This window comes from Hyperolius riggenbachi, chromosome 9, assembly GCF_040937935.1.
Source record: "Hyperolius riggenbachi isolate aHypRig1 chromosome 9, aHypRig1.pri, whole genome shotgun sequence".
NCBI classification, from domain to species: domain Eukaryota; kingdom Metazoa; phylum Chordata; class Amphibia; order Anura; family Hyperoliidae; genus Hyperolius; species Hyperolius riggenbachi.
This window is the reverse complement of record NC_090654.1, coordinates 176,604,831-176,628,003: the sequence shown is the minus strand read 5'-3', so window position 1 is coordinate 176,628,003 and position 23,173 is coordinate 176,604,831. Positions and strand designations below refer to the sequence as shown.

Here is a 23,173-nt window from a genome sequence, read left to right as displayed (position 1 = left end):
CCAGGACAGTATAGGAACCCCACAAATGACCCCATTTTAGAAAGAAGACACCCCAAGGTATTCCGTTAGTAGTACGGTGAGTTCATAGATTTTATTTTTTGTCACAAGTTAGCGGAAAATGACACTTTGTGAAAAAAAACAATAAAAATCAATTTCTGCTAACTTGTGACAAAAAATAAAATCTTCTATGAACTCACCGTACTACTAACGGAATACCTTGGGGTGTCTTCTTTCTTCTTTCTTCTGAGCGTGTAGGCGGATTACTTGGGAGAACTGAAGCGAACTATAAGGAAGCTTTTGCCGGCGAGGGCCACAAAATATTGTATCGAGGGCCGCAAATGGCCCGCGGGACGCGAGTTTGAGACCCCTGATCTAAACAGTTTAGAATACTACAAACTTGTGCATTTTAGTTACATTTGGAATTAAATCAAGGGGGTCTAGAATAAAATCTGACTCCATGGTTTCCATAAATTCTGGATGAAGAGCGGCATCGGATGGTTCTTTAGTGAAGTTTGAAGGATTGAAATCCTCACTTTTTTCATCTATTTTCAACTGTGAATGAAGTTGTATCTAGTTCCACTTCAGCTACATTTATCAATTCTTCATCTTGATGTGGAATTTTTGGAGCAATACTTTCCTCCGCAGTAACAGTTCTTTTTCTTTTTGCATAATCGTCTGGATCTACTTCGAATTGGCAGCATGTGAAGTGCTGTAGGTAGTAACTGAGATCCTGCTGTTGAGTGTTGAATATGGTATGGGTGTTCAACATGCTGCGTGAAACTTGTATCGGAAAATGAGGAATTATTTTGTAAATCAGAAATGTCTGAATCTCCTGTTTGAGTTGTAGATTCCGTTGTTTTACGGGGTGTTTGGGTTGTAGATTCAGTTGTTTTACATGCTGTTTGGGTTGAAGATTCTTTTGTGGTTACGGCTACACTGCGTTTACAACGCTTACAGATATTAACTGAGCCTGAGGCTTTTTGTTTTCTTCGTATAAACGACATCACCTTTTTGACATCTATGTGGACGTTATTCTCAGGGATAGGAAATATTGTGGGTACAGCGTCCTTTAGGAGTTTCTTACGTTTAGACGTGATTTGGTAACAATGTGGTTCAAAGTGGGCTGAACACAATCTAAATACATCTGTGTCCTTGCCTTCCAGAATTTTTTGGGCAACAGCCTCCAAATCACTGAATTGTTGACCGGTGTTCAGTAGCCATTGCCTTATATTTTCGATGCTTGGTGGGAAACAATGGAAGATGACACATTCTTCTGACGTACATTTACCCTTTTTACTACAGCCTTCGATTATGCAGTTTGGCATTTTTTCTAATTGGATTTGTAAAAGAAAAAAATTATACATGTAAAGTATATCTCAATACTAAATAGTAGAATATAAATGTAGAAACTATTTTATTGACACCTCTGAATAGATCTCCACAGTGACCTAGCCTTTGTTTATGCCACCTATTAAAACATAAGGACACATTTAAGATATTAAATGGCATATAAATTAATATGCTGTTTCTTCCACATTCAACAAGCTGCAGCACTGAGGTCTTAGGCTTGTGCAACTACTGTTAACACCTGTGTATAAGCATAAAGGCCCATATGCAATTTACTTTTTCACCTGAGTATTCTCCTAGGAGATAATTTTTCATCTTCGATTTAGAATAACTTTTCAGCACTTTGCAATGGAAAAAGTAACAAAAAGTAGGTTGAAAAAGTAGTCACTTTTTTTTATAGTATATTTTAGCTAGCTGGGGGTTTAAAATGCATTTTATGACAAAATGTAAAAATATCACCTAGAAGTAAACTCAGAAGAAAAAGTAAATTGCATATGTGTTTAGAGATCCTTGAAAGGTCAGATATGGGTCACTGTGTAGCTATGTATGCCCCTGAAGTCAGGCTTACATCCAGAACCGCTGGTGTATAGCAAGCCTATAGCTTTACATTTTACAAAGCCACTTGAGGCAGGGAACACACTTGACAGTTTTCGTATGCGTTTTCTGCACAGAAAAACTAAGAACTCATGTAAATCAATGGGCTAGTGCACACTTACTGTGTTGTTCGCTCACAGAAAAAAAACTGACATTCTGCATGATGACTCTGCACATTTTGGCAGTTTTCTCTATCAATTACATCAGCTGCTGTGAAAAAACGCGTGCGTTTTCCTGCATGGAAACACACTTGGTGTGCAGAAAAAGTATGCAGAAAAACGTGCGCGGGAAAACAAAGTCAAGTGTGTTCCCTGCCTCAACCCAACACGTCCTCCTCAGTGCATGGAAGGGATTGATATGGTTCAATGGGATAGGGCTTGGACCAGAACAACAGAATACCCAAGCAGCTCAGGGTGACCCCAAACCACTGGGAAATTATAGGGAACCAAAAGAGACCAAAAAGCCCTCCAAGTGAAGCACTGAATACTTTTAGAATGCTTTGTATGTGCACCCTATTCATTCTCTGCTTACCTTTATGCTTATGCCAGTCACATCAGCACACCTTAGCTCACTCACAAGTTCCAAGCTAGGACATGCTTCCAGCATAGCTCAGATATGGGAGTGTGGCTGCAGCAGGTGGGGAAGGGGTGTGTGTTTGGCTGCAAACACTAAGGGCCCATTCACACTTAAAATCGCAAAACGGTAGTGCTTGTGCAAGTGGTTTTACCGCAATTAGCATGGTTAAAATCACTGTACGCTTCCTCGATTCAGAGCAATCCCGATCATCGCTTTAAGCACTGTACCACAATCGCTCTAATGCCCGCAATCGGTGCCAATCACAGCAGTGAGATCACTGCAATAGGGTTAGTATAGCACTAGCGTTTTGGCAATTAGTGGGAATCGCCCGCTAATCGCCGTAGTTAGAATGGGCCCTAAGCTTACTCATTGCAGCTGATGCCTCCGCTTCCTGTTTCTCTGTTGATGAGCAGATTTTAACCTTTATCCTTATTTGTCGTAATTTACTTTAACTTCTTGCTGACCGGCTAACGCCGATGGGCGTGGCCTTGGCAGCAGCCCCAGGACCGCCTAACGCCGATTAGCGTAAAGTCCTGGGGCTGTTTTGCAGAAGATTGCGTGCAGGCTGCGCGCGCATCTCCTGCTCGGGGGGCAGAGCTCCGCCCCACCTTCAGTCTCCGAGCGGCCCGGGAGACTGTAAGGATGGTGAAACCGCCGTCTATTTACATGTACAGCGCTGCGATCAGCTGCGTGACACGCCTGTCCTCCTGGGGGACAAGAGAGCGATCGGCTCTCATAGGCAGAAGCCTATGATAGTCGAACGCCGTGATTGGCCGGCTGGGGGGGGGGGGGGGGCAGGGATTTGAGAAAAAAAAATAGGAAAAAATGACCAAAAAATATATAAATATTTATTTAAAAAAAATAAACAACTTGGGGCGATCAGACCCCACCAACAGAGAGGTCTGTTGGTGGGGGAGGAATTGTGTGCTGTGTTGTGCGTCCCTGCAGCTTGGCCTTAAAGCGGACCCAAACCAAACATTTTTTTTAATTCAAAATATTTAGTTGCACCACTCTGACACATACAAAGATAAATAAACACTCCTTCAAGCCTATGAGCATTTCAGTGCATGCTTTTCACCCTTCTCTTTTCATAACTAGGGCTATACAGGTGGCAGCCATTAGCAATTCCTCCATGGCCATACACCACCAGTTTGCCGGATTCTGTCCCGGCAATATGAGAGGAAGGGAGGGGTTCCTCCAATAAATGTAAACTATTTTATATTTGTCATCATGCAGCTGAAAAAGGGCTGCTATTTATTATTATAATTTAGAAAATAGATTTTATCTGAAATCTTGTATTTTTAATTTGGGTCCACTTTAAAGCTGCAGTGGCCATTTTAGTAAAAATGTGCCTGGTCTTTAGGGGGGTTTACCACTGTGGTCCTGAAGTGGTTAAAGATGATTATGTCCAAACAATCTTTAGGATCAAAATAGGGCTTTCAAGGATCAAATCAGCTGAAACACCATGTTGTTCCAGCTAGTTTGATCTTTGAGAGTCCATCGCGGGTAATACTATTTATCTTGACACATACCAATTTAGATCCTAAGGAACCCTTAGCCATAATACTCTTTGCATTAAAATACCACAATTGAGGATAAGAAGACATTGCAGGAACTCATCTCCATTTTTCCTGATTACCATTTTGAGATGCGAGATCTGCGGGATATCAGAAGTGCATAGACTGTACTGTCTGGTGTCCCCATCCATGCATTGTGATTCACTGCAGAATCACAACACAATGGCTATCATTCATAAAGCATTTCCGCATGGAAATGCTGAAAACAGCTTACTTTACCAACCACTTAGCAAAATGTGTATTCATAAAGGCTGTTTCCGCATGAAAAGCTGACATTCCCGAGCAGAGCGATAAATTACCGCCTTGTGCGGTGATTATCTTAAAAAATGTAACAAAATGTCAATTCATAAAGATTAACACAAGCGGTATGTGGACGGGGAATACCGCAGCCTTGGAAGTAACGATACGCATGCGAAATACATTTAAGTGAATGGAGACAGACCTCCCAAGCCGCAGCAGAGAGAGCAGCGCACGGAGGGACTCAGGCAGCTTCTCTGTTTCTGCAAGCCTACCACTAGCCTACCGATATTCGGAAAATCTCCGCACTTGTATCACAACAGGCAACAATTTTATGAATGACCACCCAGAAGTCTAAAATACCGAAAGCGGTATTTTCCCGCACGGATTTTTGTTACCGACCACACTTTTATGAATGATAGCCATAGTTTCTAACAAATTACCGCAAACACATTGCAATTTCCATTCAGTGAGGCTAAGTTCACAGTGGGACGTTAAAGTCGCGCGTTAAAACAGCATTTAACGCAGAATAACTCACTGCAATGAAAAATCAATGCCCTGTTCACAGTGCACACGTTGCGTTGATGTCTAACGCTGCACGTTAAGTAAAAGTACTGCATGCAGTGCGTTATACACGTTATTAGCTGCGTTGGACTGTTTGCACATGCTCAGTAATGACTTGGAAGCATACTTTTCATTGCCTGTATTTTTTACTGTATCTGCTGTATGCGACGGTAACGCTGCGTTGCCACTTTTTGGGCGCGTTGCGTTGTAAGCTTGCGGTGCGACTTTAACGTGGCATCAAAACGCAACGTCCCACTGTGAATCTAGCCTGAATGGAATCCCAATCACATTGCTGAAAATGCATCACAACAGAAGTGTCATGTGTTGCGACGGCACTTCTGTTCGCTCAAGTGGGGAAGGGGCCTAAGACCACTCAAGAATAATCCTGAGCTCTTGGCCTAATCCATACATAAAACCGGCTATGACAACAATGCACAAAAGTATCATTCTAACTTCACATCCACACAAAGTGGGACTTGATTGGATATTTGCATACAAATTTACATACATTCAGAAATATTTGCATCTCATTGATCATCCCTAACACAGACACACAAATACACACCAAAGCAAAACAATATAAACTAAACCAAACAGAGCAAGACAAAACAACCAAAACAAAAAAACTTCTCTCCACCTCACAGGACTTTCAACCCACCATTGCAAGACACTCTCCCTATCTTGTACAAACAGGCGGTGTCCTTCAGCCCCAAGGGAAACTATACATTCAATACCTGTTCATAATTTCCCGTCTTTCTAAACTCCAGCTAAAGAGCCAGAGTATATCTGAATTATTTATGTACTTGATCATACATGTTCATCTATCTCCTAAAAACAGTCTCCCACTGTAGGTGGGACATTAACTACCTAAAGACTGCGTCACACCAATGGGCGTGACCGCGGCGGCAGCCCCAGGACCGCCTAACCCTTAATTGGCATCAGGTCCTGGTGCTGGCTTGTGCAGGAGATCACGCGCGCTACTCTCCGCCTGGGAGGCGGAGCTCCACTCCACCTTCAGACTCCCAGCAGCAATCGCCGCTCGGAGACTGTTAGACGGCGAAACCACCATATAATTACCATGTACAGCGCTGTGATCTACAGCAGCACTGTAATGGGGACAGTCGTGTGACATGGCCTGGGACACAGGAGAGCGATCGGCTCGCTAAAGCCTATGAGAGCCGATCACTACGATTGGCTGGCGGCGGGAGGGAGGAAGAGACGGGAAGAAATTATTTAAAAAAAAATAGTAAAATTTATTAACAAAATAAACATATAAACATTTACACAAAAAATAAACACGGGGCGGGGGGGGAGGGGGATCAGGAAACTCTGTTGGTGGGGAGAAAAGGGGGGGGGGGAATCACTTGTGTGCTGAGTTGTCCGGCCCTGCAGCGAGGCAGTGGCCCATTTAATGAAAAATGGCCTGGTCTTTAGGGGGGTTTAATACTGCAGTCCTCAAGTGGTTAAGGTATATACTTACCTCGCGATGCAGAAGATGGATTCAGGAACGTCTCCCTGAAGACGAGCGCTCCCATGATCCAGTTTCCTCTATCTTCCGTTTGGCGGGAATGCGTGACACTACAGGACGAGCGTGAACCAGACTTCAAGTGATCGCGGTACTTTGCACGGAGGTCATCAGGGATCTTAAAGATCTGCCGTAGCAGTCGATATCGCTGCGTGCCACTAAGAGACATTCGTTTGATTGTGTGTCTGTACCTATGTTGCGAGACCGTGGAAACGACTGCTTGTCATTCATAAAATCACCAGGCGGGTCATCTGGAGGTTCAAATCCACAAATCTGTTCACATATCCCTTAAAGGGACACGTTAGGCGTCATCACGGCAGCTGGACTCTCACACCGGGCCTGTGTGATGACACGTAGCGGCCGGAGTGATTATGCATAATGTGCACGGCGGGAATTCAGACTGGCGACTTCAGGCGAAAGTTGCCAATTAACTGAGCCGCTAGCGGGACCAGAGCCAGGAGGACGCCAGGGGACCTCGCGGCCTACAGTGGGATGGAGGAAGCCCCAGGGAAATACCGGTTGTGATTTTATAACCTGCTCAGTGTCTTTTTAACTACATCCCAAAAAGGTACCAACCCCTCACATTCCAAAAAGTATATGAAATAATGTCTCTGTCTTTTTTGCACCACCAGCACAAAGTGAAGACATTTGGAAAGCTCCTACTTAGCCTATCCAAAAACCACCCTGTAAAAAAATGTATAATTGGCTTCCTGGGCCTTGATAGCCCTGAGGACTTATGGGCAAACAGGATGTTCTTCCATTGCTCATTTGAAAAAGGTCTAGACAAGATTCTTTCCTATTTAGATCTGATGTGCGATGGGATGCATTGGTTTTTAGCGATGTGACGGATCGAATGTAGTGTAAAGGGGGCCGAATAGGTACACGGACAACAGTTTTAAGGAGGACTTACTTCTCTGTGCAATCTCTTTAAGCAGATAGAATCAGCGTTTTGCAGTGTGCTGAAGTGATATTTATATGTTGAAGTACCCTGCAGAAAACAGACAATTATATTAGGAACAGCTTGAGGCTAGTGTAACCAGTGTAGAGTGATTGAGTGACTCACAGTTAAATTTCCATGGAGGAGTTCTTCAACACAATACTTTCATAGGAAATTGGTGCTGATGGTGCAGGAAGCCCTTGCAGGTTTTCACAGTACGGTTACTCCTGGAAAATAACCAAAATTAGTTTCATGTACTCACACAGGGTTTCTTACCAACAGCAGCAAACCTGTGTCTGTCAGGGACAGCAGATACCAAGGTGGACATGGGTAGATAAAAAGATTAAGTGGCCTCAACTTTCCAAGCAGAAAAGGACCAGCATGATGAATGGCTGTGGAGGCAGAGTTAGGAGCCCTGCTGAAGGACAGTTAATTAAGGTGCCCATACATAAGAAGATTAAGGGCAGATTCGACAAAGACAAATTTTATCTCAAATCGAATCTGATTAGAGATAAATTTGTCTCTTCGTTGAAGCTGCCCATATACTGCAGGCCAATTCCAGTCCGATTTCAGCGTGAAATCTTCAGGAAATCGACTGAGCCCATAGCACCTGACGTCAGACGCTATGCGCCATTAGACCCTATGCGCCAATGGCGTGTACGGAAGAGCCACCCCGAGGTTACAGACACCGCGTGGAGGCCGACACAGGACAGGTAATGCACAAATGCACACACGGGGTGGCACATTTATACATTACGGTGACAGTGGCGGAGGTTTAGTCATTTGTTCCAAAAATCGGCCACCGTACTGTCGCACACCCAATGAACCAACTTTAGACCAACATCTTGCACCAGGGGCAATTGACTAACGCAACCACTTGGTGGCACCGATTCAATAATATTAACCGAATTGGTTGGTCGATCAGCCGCCAAAGTCGTCTGATGTATGGGCACCTTTAGTGTCATAAATTATTTGGTGTGCTCTGTACAGTGTTGCAGGAATGTCACCACCAGCACTATGTAAAAGCATAAAATGACTTTTTCATACTGAAAATCATGGTAATTTTGCCATGATTGTGTTTGCGATTCTCGTTCAGGGAATGAGAATCGCTCCTGAAATGCTGCATGTTATCAGATCACATGCAGTGCGCTCCACTGCCGGAGGTCCTGTCTCTGTAAGCACCTCAGGCTACTTCCTGATAAACAGGAAGTACTGTCAGACGCTTAGAGAGAGGAACCACCGGCGTGTGGAATGCATGGAGGTATGTCTGCATGCATGCAATCGTAATGTGGCACATTTATACATTACGGTGACAGTGGCGGAGGTTTAGTCATTTGTTCCAAAAATCGGCCACCGTACTGTTGCACACCCAATGAACCAACTTTAGACCAACATCTTGCACCAGGGGCAATTGACTAACGCAACCACTTGGTGGCACCGATTCAATAATAACCGAATTGGTTGGTCGATCAGCCGCCAAAGTCGTCTGATGTATGGGCACCTTTAGTGTCATAAATTATTTGGTGTGCTCTGTACAGTGTTGCAGGAATGTCACCACCAGCACTATGTAAAAGCATAAAATGACTTTTTCATACTGAAAATCATGGTAATTTTGCCATGATTGTGTTTGCGATTCTCGTTCAGGGAATGAGAATCGCTCCTGAAATGCTGCATGTTATCAGATCACATGCAGTGCGCTCCACTGCCGGAGGTCCTGTCTCTGTAAGCACCTCAGGCTACTTCCTGATAAACAGGAAGTACTGTCAGACGCTTAGAGAGAGGAACCACCGGCGTGTGGAATGCATGGAGGTATGTCTGCATTCTGTGTTCCTGCTCGGTGCTGCTGCTGCCACCTGTTAATGCTAGAGGGGTGAGCGCTGGGGGGAGAGCCGAGGTGAGGGAGGGGGGAGTGGGCCCCCCTGCTGTGGGTGGCCATTTGTCTCCCCTCATGCGCTGCGACTCCTTCTCCCCACCTAAACGGCCCTGGGCAGCCCCCGTGGCTTCACCCGTTGCAGCACCGCACCTATTGTTATGCCACTGTATGTATCTATGTATGTGCCGGCGCCGCGATCACTCAAAAACGCCTCGAGTGATTTCAACAAAACTTGGTATACAGTTCCCTTACTACCTGAGATGTTATGATCCTGGGGACTCGCATTCCCCCTGCACACCTGGGCGGAACCACAAACATCCAATCATATTTCACTCATTCACATCAATAGGAAAAATTTAAAAGGCTGCAATTCTCACAGTAATAAAGCCAGAGTCCCCAAACTTGGCACAACAGATCACTTGGTGACCGAGGTTAAAAACTCAGGGCAAGTGGGCGGAGCATATAACAGCCAATCAAATTACAGTCATTCATTTTATATGGCAAAATGTAAGCTGTGGCCATTCTTACATTAATTAATGTAAGGGTTGTCAAACTTGGCACACTTGGTGACTGGGATTAATATTCAGAAAAATGGGTGGAGCCTACAACAGCCAATCAAAAATCACCTATTGGTTTTTAAGGGGAATATTTAAATTGCTGCCATTCTTACACTGTTGATGGCAGAGGCCTCAAACCTGCTACAGTTGGTCACTGGGTGACTGGCATTCAAATTCACTAAATGGGGCAGAGCCAAAACAGTCAATCAGATTTCATAGCATGGTAAACTGTGTATATTATCACATTATTGATGTCAGGAACCCCAAAGCTCAAAAACTTGAGTGACTGTGTGTCAGGGTTACAAAAAGTAGGCGGGGCCAAACAATTTCACAGGGAAAGTATAAACTGTAATATAGTACGATGTTGCACCAATGTTTACAAAAGCAGCTAAATCTGATGTATCGTGTTTCCCAACCCCAAAAAGAATAAAAAAAAAAGAGAAGAGTAGGTATCAGACTGCGCTAAAATTAATAATTGTAATTTATGTCAGATCAATGACACTCGTATCTTATTACAAAGAGTAGCAATGTCACTCTAGGCTATAGGAAAATAGCTAAATCCAAAATACAGGATAAAAAAATAAAATTTAATAAAAAATTTTTAATATTGAGGCCAGGGCTAACCCACTTTAGTGGATCACTAAATGTCCGAGGAATATTGTCCTCATGCAGGTATAGAAATAGGAATATCCTAAACCTGAATCCTCAGAGTTTATGGATGGCTGTATAACAGCTGATTAGATGAACTTAGAAGATCCAGTGTTTGCAGATTTTACATGCAGTAAGCAAAAGTCTCAGGAAAATTATATCCTGATATCCTCTGATTAGATGATATCATCAGTATTTACTTGTTCCATGCAATGTGGATATGCACTCCGTATGCGTAGCTGTATAAGGACTATGAAAAGGACCCCAAGGAGTCCGCGGATCTGATGATAATTTTCGTACGCAAATGTCCCAGGAAAGATGTTCCACTGCCAGGCAACTGGTATTGTTTAAAAGGAAACATCCATATTCCTCTCAGTTTAGGATCCCTTTAAATAAATATTAATTTCTACTTAGGGGAAAAGTGAGTAGAATCCTCCCACATGCAGGATACAGACAGAAATAAAAGCCCAAAAGCAGTTCTGTTTAGAGATGGCCCAAACCGTTCGCCGGGCGAATCTCTGTGGGCCCTGTACTACTTTCGGGTCGCTATGACCCGGAGTAGTACACCTGAGCTGGCCTGGCGGTGTGCGTCCTAGATCGCGCACCTGTTGCCGGGCACTCTCTGCGCATAAGCGTGACGTCATTCATGACGTCATTCATAGTTCTGATAAATTTTCCCACCAACAAATTCTTGGAGGTGAACTCATGAAATTAAAAAACACTAGGCTACCTGATCCGGGGGACTGAGCGGATCAGGTAGCCTCCAAAACCGCTGCTCTCCGCCGCTCCTGTGGGCCACAATGGCCCACTTTCACTCTTTGACCTCTGGGTCATGACACTGGAATGAGAGATTCATTCTTTCATTCAAAGCATGCAGGGAGGTGGGGGAGCGGCAGGAGGCACGCCAGGGTGAGAGATGCCCAATGACAGCTCTGGAAGGCCCATGGTGAGCATTTTGAACAGTGGAATCCCTCTCCCAAATGTTTACCTCCGAGATAACAACAAATATTGACATAATCTTGGGGGCTATAGCACGGCAGGGGGGGGGGGGGGGGCACAGAGGTATGTCATGAGGCAGAGAACATGCCTTTGTATCCCATCTGCCCCCCCCCCCCAAAAAAAAACACCTCAGGTTCTCTTTAACCCTTTGGCTGTCAAAGACATTAGTACCTGTTCATGGCTTTACAGCCAGTGATGAAAACCACCTCATCAAGACAGCCAAAGGCATATACAGGATCTTCTAAAAAAAATTAGCATATTGTGATAAAGTTCATTATTTTCTGTAATGTACTGATAAACCTTAGACTTTCATATATTTTAGATTCATTACACACAACTGAAGTAGTTCAAGCCCAGGGGTGAGCCTGGGGTGCCTGGCACCTGGGTGCAAGATTTTCTCTGGCGCCTATGGGAGTGGTTAAATTAACCACGCCCAACCACATAACCACACCCATGTCCTGCCTAATCACACCCACACCTTCCACCTCTTTACGCATGCATGTGATACCCCATTCCTACCCCTCTTCCATGCATAGCAATGACTCAATCCATTTTCCAATCTAAAGATAAATAAACTGACTAGACCAGTGGTTCCCAACCTGGGGGCGATCGCCCCCAGGTGGGCGATTTGGGTTCTAAGGGGGGGCGGTAAATTTGTGGGGGGCCACAGGGGGGCGATCAGTATGAAAAGGCAGAAAAAATAGTGTCGCAATGTCACTCGTTTTTAAGAAAATTATGGGCAAAAAATATGATCTGTATAAAATATGCAAGTGTGCATGATAGAGTTGCGTAATTCCTCAGGGCTCGTTGGTCACGCGCCGGTGTAATGTCAGATATTGCAGCCCGGAAGCAGCCTTCCTCACTGAGTATCGCGCATGCTCAGTGGGAAGTTAGATATTATTTACCTGAAATATCTTCGCTTCTGCACCACGTACACTCCCGAATTTTTCAGGGGAGGGAGGGGACCCCCAGATCTAGCTCTGTGTCGAATTGCATCCCCCGAGCCCCGCTAGTTCCCGAGATAGGTTTGCTGCAATCAGTCTCGGGAACCAGCGGGGCTCGGGGGCTGCAATTCGGCACAGAGCTAGATCTGGGGGTCCCCTCCCTCCCCTGAAAATTTCAGGAGTGTACCACAAATGCAATCTTTACGGCAGCCAGATTTCCCCACAGATGCAATCTTTACGGCAGCCAGATTTCCCCACAGATGCAATCTTTACGGCAGCCAGATTTCCCCACAGATGCAATCTTTACGGCAGCCAGATTTCCCCACAAATGCAATCTTTACGGCAGCCAGATTTCCCCACAAATGCAATCTTTACGGCAGCCAGATTTCCCCACAAATGCAATCTTTACGGCAGCCAGATTTCCCCACAGATGCAATCTTTACGGCAGCCAGATTTCCCCACAGATGCAATCTTTACGGCAGCCAGATTTCCCCACAAATAAAATCTTTACGGCAGCCAGATTTCCCCACAGATGCAATCTTTACGGCAGCCAGATTTCCCCACAGATGCAATCTTTACGGCAGCCAGATTTCCCCACAGATGCAATCTTTACGACAGCCAGATTTCCCCACAGATGCAATCTTTACGGCAGCCAGATTTCCCCACAGATGCAATCTTTACGGCAGCCAGATTTCCCCACAAATGCAATCTTTACGGCAGCCAGATTTCCCCACAGATGCAATCTTTACGGCAGCCAGATTTCCCCACAGATGCAATCTTTACGGCAGCCAGATTTCCCCACAAATGCAATCTTTACGGCAGCCAGATTTCCCCACAGATGCAATCTTTACGGCAGCCAGATTTCCCCACAGATGCAATCTTTACGGCAGCCAGATTTCCCCACAAATGCAATCTTTACGGCAGCCAGATTTCCCCACAGATGCAATCTTTACGGCAGCCAGATTTCCCCACAAATGCAATCTTAACGGCAGCTAGATTTCCCCACAAATGCAATCTTAACAGCAGCCAGATTTCCCCACAAATGCAATCTTAACGGCAGCCAGATTTCCCCACAAATGCAATCTTAACGCAGCCAGATTTCCCCACACAAATGCAATCTTAACGCAGCCAGATTTCCCCACACAAATACACAAATGCAATCTTAACGCAGCCAGATTTCCCAACACAAATGCAATCTTAACAGCAGCCAGATTTCCCCACAAATGCAATCTTAAAGGCAGCCAGATTTCCCCACACAAATGCAATCTTAACGCAGCCAGATTTCCCCACACAAATGCAATCTTAACGGCAGCCAGATTTCCCCACAAATGCAATCTGAACGGCAGCCAGATTTACCCACACAAATGCAATCTTAATCGCAGCATATTTCCCCACAAATGCAATCTTAATGGCAACAGATTTCATTTCCCCCACCACATGACAAATGCAATCTTATTGGCAGCAATTCACTCACCTCTGGCTGGGTCTGGGTGGAAGAGCATATAGGCAGGCAGACAGGCAGTGGCTCTGCGGGCGGCTGCAGCTGACTGTGACCACGGCCGGTGGCACTAGGAGGCGCAGGCCGGGCTGCGGGCGGGCAGTCACTGCGTCTGTGCTGGCGGCTGGCACCGCTGCTAGCAGCTCTCTGGCTCGCTCTCTTTCCGGACGGTGGCGGGTGGCACTAGGAGGCGCAGGCCGGGCTGCGGGGCGGGCAGTCACTGCGTCTGTGCTGGCGGCTGGCCTGGCGCCGCTGCTAGTAGCTCTCTCTGGCTCGCTCTCTTTCCGGACGGTGGCGGGCGGCACTAGGAGGCGCAGGCCGGGCAGTCACTGCGTCTGTGCTGGCGGCCTGGCGCCGCTGCTAGTAGCTCTCTGGCTCGCTCTCTTTCCACGCAGGCTGCACGCACCACAGGTCGGGTCGGGCGGGAAGCCGCGGTAGTCTCACACGTTGAGGCTGAGGCTCCTCCCCCGGTCAAGCGTGACATGAGGTCAGGTGGGTGGGCTGCCTGCCTGTTTCCCCATTGGGCTGCGCCGACGTCTACATGTGACGTCAGGCACAGCCGCCCGCACAGTGTGTCCAGCACCCGGGGAGATGAGATAGGCGGCCGCGGACGACCCGCCGGCGCCTGGGTGCAATGCACCCGCCCAGGCACGGCCCTGTTCAAGCCTTTTATTGTTTTAATATTGATGATTTTGGCATACAGCTCATGAAAACCCAAATATCCTATCTCAAAAAATTAGCATATTTCATCCGACCAATAAAAGAAAAGTGTTTTTAAAACAAAAAAGTAAACCTTCAAATAATTATGTTCAGTTATGCACTCAATACTTGGTCGGGAATCCTTTCGCAGAAATGACTGCTTCAATGCGGCGTGGCATGGAGGCAATCAGCCTGTGGTACTGCTCAGGTGTTATGGAGGCCCAGGATGCTTCGACAGCGGCCTTAAGCGCATCCAGAGTGTTGGGTCTTGCGTCTCTCAACTTTCTCTTCACAATATCCCACAGATTCTCTATGGGGTTCAGGTCAGGAGAGTTGGCAGGCCAATTGAGCACAGTAATACCATGGTAAGTAAACCATTTTCCAGTGGTTTTGGCACTGTGAGCAGATGTCAGGTCGTGCTGAAAAATGAAATCTTCATCTCCATAAAGCTTTTCACCAGATGGAAGCATGAAGTGCTCCAAAATCTCCTGATAGCTAGCTGCATTGACCCTACCCTTGATAAAACACAGTGGACCAACACCAGCAGCTGATATGGCACCCCAGACCATCACTGACTGTGGGTACTTGACACTGGACTTCAGGCATTTTGGCACTTCCCTCTCCCCAGTCTTCCTCCAGACTCTGGCACCTTGATTTCTGAATGACATGTAAAAGTTGCTTTCATCCGAAAAAAGTACTTTGGACCACTGAGCAACAGTCCAGCGCTGCTTCTCTGTAGCCCAGGTCAGGCGCCTCTGCCGCTGTTTCTGGTTCAAAAGTGGGTTCCTGCTTCCATCTGCTGAAAAGCTTTATGGAGATGAAGATTTCATTTTTCAGCATGACATGGCACCTGCTCACAGTGCCAAAACCACTGGTAAATGCCATCTGTGTAGCTCTCCATGCTGCCCTCTCACACCTGGAAAAGCCCAACTCCTTTGTTAGAATGCTCTTTGTTGACTACAGCTCAGCATTTAACACCATTGTACCTAGCCAGCTGACCAACAAACTCCATGCACTAGGTCTTGCTCCCTCCATATGTACTTGGTTATTGGACTTCCTTACTAATCGCCCTCAAACTGTCAGACTAGGAAAACAGACATCCTCCACCCTTACCCTGAGCACCGGCGTGCCACAAGGCTGTGTATTAAGCCCTCTGCTCTATGCACTTTTCACCCATGACTGCCAGCCTATCCATACCTCAAACATAATTGTTAAGTTTGCAGATGATACGACAGTCATTGGGCTTATATCAGACAATGAGGAAGCTGCATACAGAGAAGAAGTTAGGAACCTGACTGCATGGTGCGACATTAAAAACCTGTTATTAAATACAAAGAAGACCAAAGAAATTATTCTGGACTTTAGGACCACCAAAAAGACCACTCACCTACCGCTAATGATCAATGCAGAGGCTGTGGAGAGAGTTTCCAGCTTCAAATTTTTGGGAGTCACCATCGCAGAGAACCTGTCCTGGGCTGACAATGCTTTAGCTATAACTGGCAAAGCACAACAACGCCTCTACTTTCTGAGAAAACTAAGGAGCGCTAACCTCCCACAGAAGCTGCTGGTTAATTTCTACAGATGCACCATGACGGCCTGGTACAACAGCTGCACGAAGGCTACTAGAGAAGCCCTGCAGCGAGTTGTTAAAACAGCAGAAGCCATTATTGGCACTGAAATACCATCACTGGAACTTTTGTAGAATACTCGCAGCATGAGAAGGGCCAAAAACATTATCAAGGACAACACTCACCCTGGAAATGCCTTGTTTGAGCTCCTTCCATCAGGTAAACGTTTTAGATCAATCCGCACACACACAAACAGACTGAAAGACAGCTTTTTCCGCCATAAACTTGATGAACTCTGAATCCTCTCTGAAATAATTAACACTGTATACAAATTGTTTAAACATCTGTAATACCTGGCATATTTGTATAATTTCTTCTCTTCCTTGTTACTATCACTATGTTCCTTATATGCACCGTGGGGTTGTCATGAAAAGTAATTTCGTTGTGTTACACAATGACAATAAAGTGAATTGAATTGAATTGAATACTGACCATGGTATTAAGCCGCATCTACACGCGTAGATGCGGCTGCGATGCTCCTTATCAATCGAGCCGCTGATGCGGCTCGATTGATAAGATCCGACAGGACGGATCTCCGCACCGCCGATTCCCTGCTCGATCCCCGCGAGGGGACAATGGCAGGGAATCGTGCGGGAGATAAGCGGCGCCGGCGGGGACGAGCGGGGAATCGAATGCGGCGCACGCGTGGCGAGCGGGGACGCGGCGGGCACGCTCGGGGACGCGCAAGAGGCCGCCGATCGCCACAACATCTCCCCGTGTAGACGGGGCTTTACTGTGCTCAATTGGCCTGCCAACTCTCCTGACCTGAACCCCATAGAGAATCTGTGGGATATTGTGAAGAGAAAGTTGAGAGACGCAAGACCCAACACTCTGGATGAGCTTAAGGCCGCTATCGAAGCATCCTGGGCCTCCATAACACCTGAGCAGTGCCACAGGCTGATTGCCTTCATGCCACGCCGCATTGAAGCAGTCATTTCTGCAAAAGGATTCCCGACCAAGTATTGAGTGCATAACTGAACATAATTATTTGAAGGTTGACTTTTTATGTTTTAAAAACACTTTTCTTTTATTGGTCGGATGAAATATGCTAATTTTTTGAGATAGGAATTTTGGGTTTTCATGAGCTGTATGCCAAAATCATCAATATTAAAACACTAAAAGGCTTGAACTACTTCAGTTGTGTGTAATGAATCTAAAATATATGAAAGTCGAATGTTTCTCAGTACAGTACAGAAAATAATGAACTTTATCACAATATGCTAATTTTTTGAGACGATCCTGTATATGGGTTATGGCATCATCAGTCACCACAATCTTGTTGTGAACATGATGATCAGAACAATTAAATCGAGAGGCATATGGAGGCTGCCATTTTTATTTCCTTTAAAGGGAACCTAAACAGAGGGATATGGATTTTTCCTTTTAAAATAATACCAGTTGCTTGACTCTCCTGCTGATCCTGTGTCCCTAATACTTTCAGCCACAGCCCCTGAACAAGCATGCAGATCAGATGCTCTGGCTGAAGTCCGACTGGATTAGCTGCATGCTTGTTTCAGGTCTGTGATTCAGCCACTACTGCAGCCAAAGGGATCAGCAGGACTGACAAGCAACTGGTATTGTTTAAAAGGAAATATTCAAATCCCTCTCCGTTTAGGTTCCCTTTAATCAACACAAGTTGCCTGGCTATCCTGCTGATCATCTGTCTAATGCTGAATACACACGGTGCATTCCCGCACTCGATTCCCGTCGATTCCCAGCTGCTCGATTATTTCCGACATGTCTGATTCCCATTTCGATGGATTGTTGGGTCGAATTTGGCATACTTTGCATGAGAATCGACCAATCATCGAAATGTGCTCGGAAATAATCGAGCGGCTGGGAATCGAGCGGGGCATCGAGAGCGGGAACGCACCGTGTGTACCCAGCATAATACTTTTAACCACAGATCCTGAACAAGCATGCCGATCTGACATCAATGTCAGATCTGACAAGATTAGTTGCATGCTTGTTTCTGGTGTTATTCAGACATTACTACAGCAAAATAGTACAACAGGACTGCCAGGCAACTGGTATTGTTTAAAAGGAAATAAATATGGCAGCCTCCATACTCTCCTCACTTCAGTTGTTTTACTGCTACAAATGCAATCATATCCAAATCCCCACCCCAGCCTCTCCACCCGTACAGTAATTGCCACCTACAATGCTGATGCCTGCCTTTCTCTTCATCTCCCCAGCTTGCTGACCTTTAGGCTTTGTTCACATCTAAAATCGAAATCGCAAATTTTTTTTTAGCGCCTCCCGATGTTTGCCTGTGCGCTGTTTTTTTTAAAGTGCAGAGCGCTTTTTTTTTTTTTTTTTTTTTTTTTTTTATTCAGGCCTGGTGCACACCGAGCGGTTTTTGAAGCGATTTTCAAACCGTTGCCGCCTTGGAAAACTCTTGGCTGATGTACTTCAATGGGCTGGTGCACACCAGCGGTTTTTAGCAAACCGCAAACGTGGGTCCTGCAGCACTTTTGCGGTTTGCAGCAGCGTTTCTGCCTCAATGTTAAAGTATAGGAAAAGCTCAAACCGCTCTGGAAAATGCTAGATCAGGGCAGTTTTTCAGGCGTTTTTGTTACAGAAGCTGTTCAGTAACAGCTTTTACTGTAACAATATTTGTAATCTGCTACACAAAAACTCTCCCAAAAACGCTAGGCATGTTTAGAAAACGTCTCTAAACATGCCTAGAATCGCTCTGAAATCTGCTCCAAAAACCTCTAGCATTTTGAGGATCTGCTAGTGGTTTTGGTGTGCACTGGGCCTCACTCCCTGACGCAAGTCAGGAAGTGAACTCTTTCACCTGGAAAATAATAATTACAATGTATTAATTCTTAAAATCGCGAACGCAATCGCCGCACAAAGATTTTGTGAGCATTTAGTGCTCTTCCTATACCTTCAAATAGAGCAAAATCACCCCAAAAATGGTACAGGTACCACTTTGTGGAGCGCAAATCCGACGAAACGCGCTGATATGAACCTTCTCATAGAAAATCATTGAACACTGTGGCCAATTTTGAAAATCGCATGCGCTTGAAAAAAGGCCAAAAACGCCCTTAGTGTGAACAAGCCCTAGGGGTTACTGGAGCGGACGGAAATGAGCCAACATGAATTTTCATTTGTAAAACAAAAATGAGAAGAGAGAGAACGGAGAGCCTGAATGGTGTAGTATGTTATGATCAGGAAAAAACAGATCAACCACTATCACAAGCCTGTCCCCACTCAGGGTAAAAAGTTGCTCTCTGTAGTACAAGATTATTCAGGGATACACCACTCCACCATCCAGACAACAATAGATAATGAAATAAAGAGAACAGAGGTGCCAAAATAGAATAAAATACATTAAAAAATGTTTCAAAGCGAGGAGGCAGTCATGGACTTACCTCCAGGTAGTCAGGCACTCAGGCCTGGTGCACACCAAAAACCGCTAGCAGATCCGCAAAATGCTAGCAGATTTTGAAACGCTTTTTCTTCTTTTTCTGCAGCGTTTCAGCTAGCGTTTTGCGGTTTTGTGTAGCGGTTTTGGTATAGTAGATTTCATGTATTGTTACAGTAAAGCTGTTACTGAACAGCTACTGTAACAAAAACCGCCTGGCAAACCGCTCTGAAGTGCCGTTTTTCAGAGCGGTTTGCGTTTTTCCTATACTTAACATTGAGGCAGAAACGCATCCGCAATCTAAAATCTGCTGCAGCCCGGGAGTATGCGTTTCTGCAAAACGCCTCCCGCTCTGGTGTGCACCAGCCCATTGAAAAACATTACCCTAGCGGATCCGCTCCCGCAGGCGGATCGCAAACCGCTGCGGAAACGCTCTGGTGTGCACTAGGCCTCATTGTCTATTTTTAAAAGCAGTTTTTTATTATTTTCATTCAAAAAATAAAAATACTCCACTGTGACGCGTTTCACAGGTACACAAGTTTCCTCAGGCGAAATTATTATCATTTGTCTCTATTGTCTGTAGCCGCATAACCAGACGTGATCTAGAAATCCTGGTATGCATCAGTATTCCAGCAGCAATGTTAAAGAGGATGGGAGCTCTCTGCTCCTGACCTTCATCAACGGCAGGAAAGACACCCATGGTTCGATGACAAGAGGACCTACCACACGAGATGGCTAAGTAAGACCATTCTAATCAAACAAAGGCAACGTAGTAAAGAAAGCTACAGTAGAATATCGATATTTAATACCGATATTTAACTATTAAAGCGTAAAAACGATAGTAAAATATAAGTATTAAATACCAATATTTTACTATAGCTAAAGCTTTTTTGATGCCTAAAGCTACATACACATGAGGCACGGATGTCTGCAGTTGCATGGAGACAAGCAACAGTTGAAAGTCTCCAGCAACGACAGTTGTATACAAGCAGCGATTGTATACACGCGGCAACAACCTGTCTGCAACATAGCGGAAACTGTTGCTCAGCAACTTCTGTCGCAGGTTCAATGAACTGTCGGACTCACAAGAGTTGCTAGAGACTAGCATACACACGACTGCACCGACTTGAGACTAGGGACAGTTGCTGCAACAGCTGTTGCCGGGGATTGAACAAGTCAATCGCCTGGAGACAGCTCTGACTAGCAACAGTTGCTTGCGCGCGCCTCATAAGGCCCATACACACGGGCTACAACTGTTGCTGGAAACACATGGCGCGCGCATGTTGCGGCAACAGGTCCTCCATGTGTATGAGGCGCGCGCAAGCAACTGTTGCTAATCAGAGTTGTCTCCAGGCGATTGACTTGTTCAATCCCCGGCAACAGCTGTTGCAGCAACCGTCCCTAGTCTCAAGTCTGTGCGGTCGTGTGTATGCTAGTCTCTAGCAACTCTTGTGAGTCCGACAGTTCATTGAACCTGCGACAGAAGTTGCTGAGCAACAGTTTCCGCTATGTTGCAGACAGGTTGTTGCCGCGTGTATACAATCGTTGCTTGTATACAACTGTCGTTGCTGGAGACTTTCAACTGTTGCTTGTCTCCATGCAACTGCAGACATCTGTGCCTCATGTGTATGTAGCTATACACACGGAGGACCTGTTGCCGCAACATGCGTGCGCCATGTGTTTCCAGCAACAGTTGTAGCCCGTGTGTATGGGCCTTTACTGTCTCCCCGCACAAACACCCTCCATGACACCTAGCCACCCGCCCCCCCCCACCCCACCCCCACAAGCACACAAACACACACACACCCTTCTTGATGTCTAACTCCAACCATCCTGTCCCCTCTGCTCAAACCCCCTTCCTGACGCCCAACTATCCATTCAACCCCCCCCCCCACACACACACACCCTCTTTCTGAAGCCCCGACCCTCCCCCCAGGACCTGCCAGGGAGGAAAATGTGGGCACCGCCATAGGTTTTTTTTTTTAGATTTATCGACAAAGAAGGCACACAAATATCGGGATTCTGAGCCATAGCGTCCAAATTTTCTTCCACTTCCCATTCCCTTTTCCATGGTCTTAATAATCTACGGCCCAGACAGCTGAATCTTCAAGGCCAGAAGCCCCTGTGACTGAGCATAAGTGCACATACAACTGATATGACTGAAGTACCGAACCACACATGCACAGTAAACATGGATGTGTCGAGTTTTTACTGCTCATGTGTTAATTTAGAAAATGTACATGCTTAGTAAAAGAGAGTGCTCATGCACAAAGTAAAGAAGATGTGTTCTTATACTCAGCATGTGTGGTTACTAACTTGCGCATGTCCAGTTGAAATGTCCTTATTCATGGCCTTGGTGAATATCTGGGACACCATGAATATAAATCAACCAAAATTAAAGAAAAAGAAAAAAGAGTGACCCTGGAGGCAAGGAACATCAGTACGAGATTTAAAAAAATATCAGATTTTAAACTTTTATCTTACTTCAGGTTTGCTTTGTTGGGGGTCCTTTTACACTGGTGCGGTGTGATTTAAAACAATTGCACCGCACCAGTCGCAGGTTATAGCTACTGTGCGACCTAAGACAGAAAAATGAACATGTAACTTTCAGTGTACTTCCAGTTGCGTCGTACCGCAGGCAGTTGTCATGTCTCATTGACTTTAATGGCTAATGCAACAAACTGCTGTAGAAGAGAGTAACACAACGTAACAACACGGTAATGCCTCGTTCACACTATACGCATTGCCGTGTGCATTTCGGTAATGTGTATATTGTCGCAGGAACATAAGAGGTACATAGAGTGCACTGTCTGAGGTTCAGGCTACATGCACTTCTCAGCAGTGCAATGCGCTATCGCACTGCCCAATGCATTTTTTGGGAAGGCGCAGCTCTGACCCTTTCACTGCAGTGGATGGAATAAACAGTGCAGATGGCATGCGATCTCGGGCGTTTCTTTCTGATCACACTTCCATCTGCGCTGAGAAGTCTGAACGAGGCCACTCCTTTACATCATAAATTCGCTAAAATCAGAGAACCTAGAGTTAAAATTGCCATTTCAAAGGAGTAACATAATAATCAATACAGTGTACTGGTTTGCATTGAAGTAACGATTTCATGTATGCCTGTGACTGCGCTTCCTTTAAAGTGTGGTGTGGTTGATGTATTATTTTATGTATTTAAGTTATATAGCGCCGACATATTACTCAGCACTGTACAGAATATATATAGTCTTGTCACTGTTATTATGGTTTAGTCTGCAATGTGTTCTTTTATTGCTGCTAGCTAAAAAAGGATAACTGGCTAGGCCACCTGCAACCTTGGCAGTGAGATGGTTAACACACAAAATATAAAGGAACTCAAACTATTCATCGTCAATACTTAGCAGCAAGAGAGATATTTTCTGAAAATGGATTCATTTGTTGCTCATTGGTTGGACAAATTATTAAACCAACCAAACTAGTATGTAGCCTTCCCTGGAACCGATTAGCGCCAAGAGATGTAGCGGGGAATGTGAATTCACCTCTCCCCCGTTCTACCGAGGACCGCAACTCTCCTCTGTTCAGCAGCCAGCCTCATACAGACAGCCACAAGCATCG

The 23,173-nt window shown here is 45.4% G+C and overlaps 1 long non-coding RNA gene across 2 annotated transcripts; it reads right to left on the bottom strand.

Annotated features, from left to right (window-relative positions):
* Positions 1-260: 260 nt before the first annotated feature.
* Positions 261-23,173, bottom strand: LOC137531783 (uncharacterized). 2 transcript variants are annotated; one of them, XR_011023749.1, is made up of 4 exons: positions 23,098-23,173; positions 7,484-7,584; positions 7,331-7,408; positions 261-1,330 (listed from the first exon to the last, which is right to left on the bottom strand). It is a non-coding gene; the product is annotated as an uncharacterized lncRNA (long non-coding RNA). The 2 variants fall into 2 exon arrangements; XR_011023748.1 differs by having other exon boundaries at positions 23,030-23,157.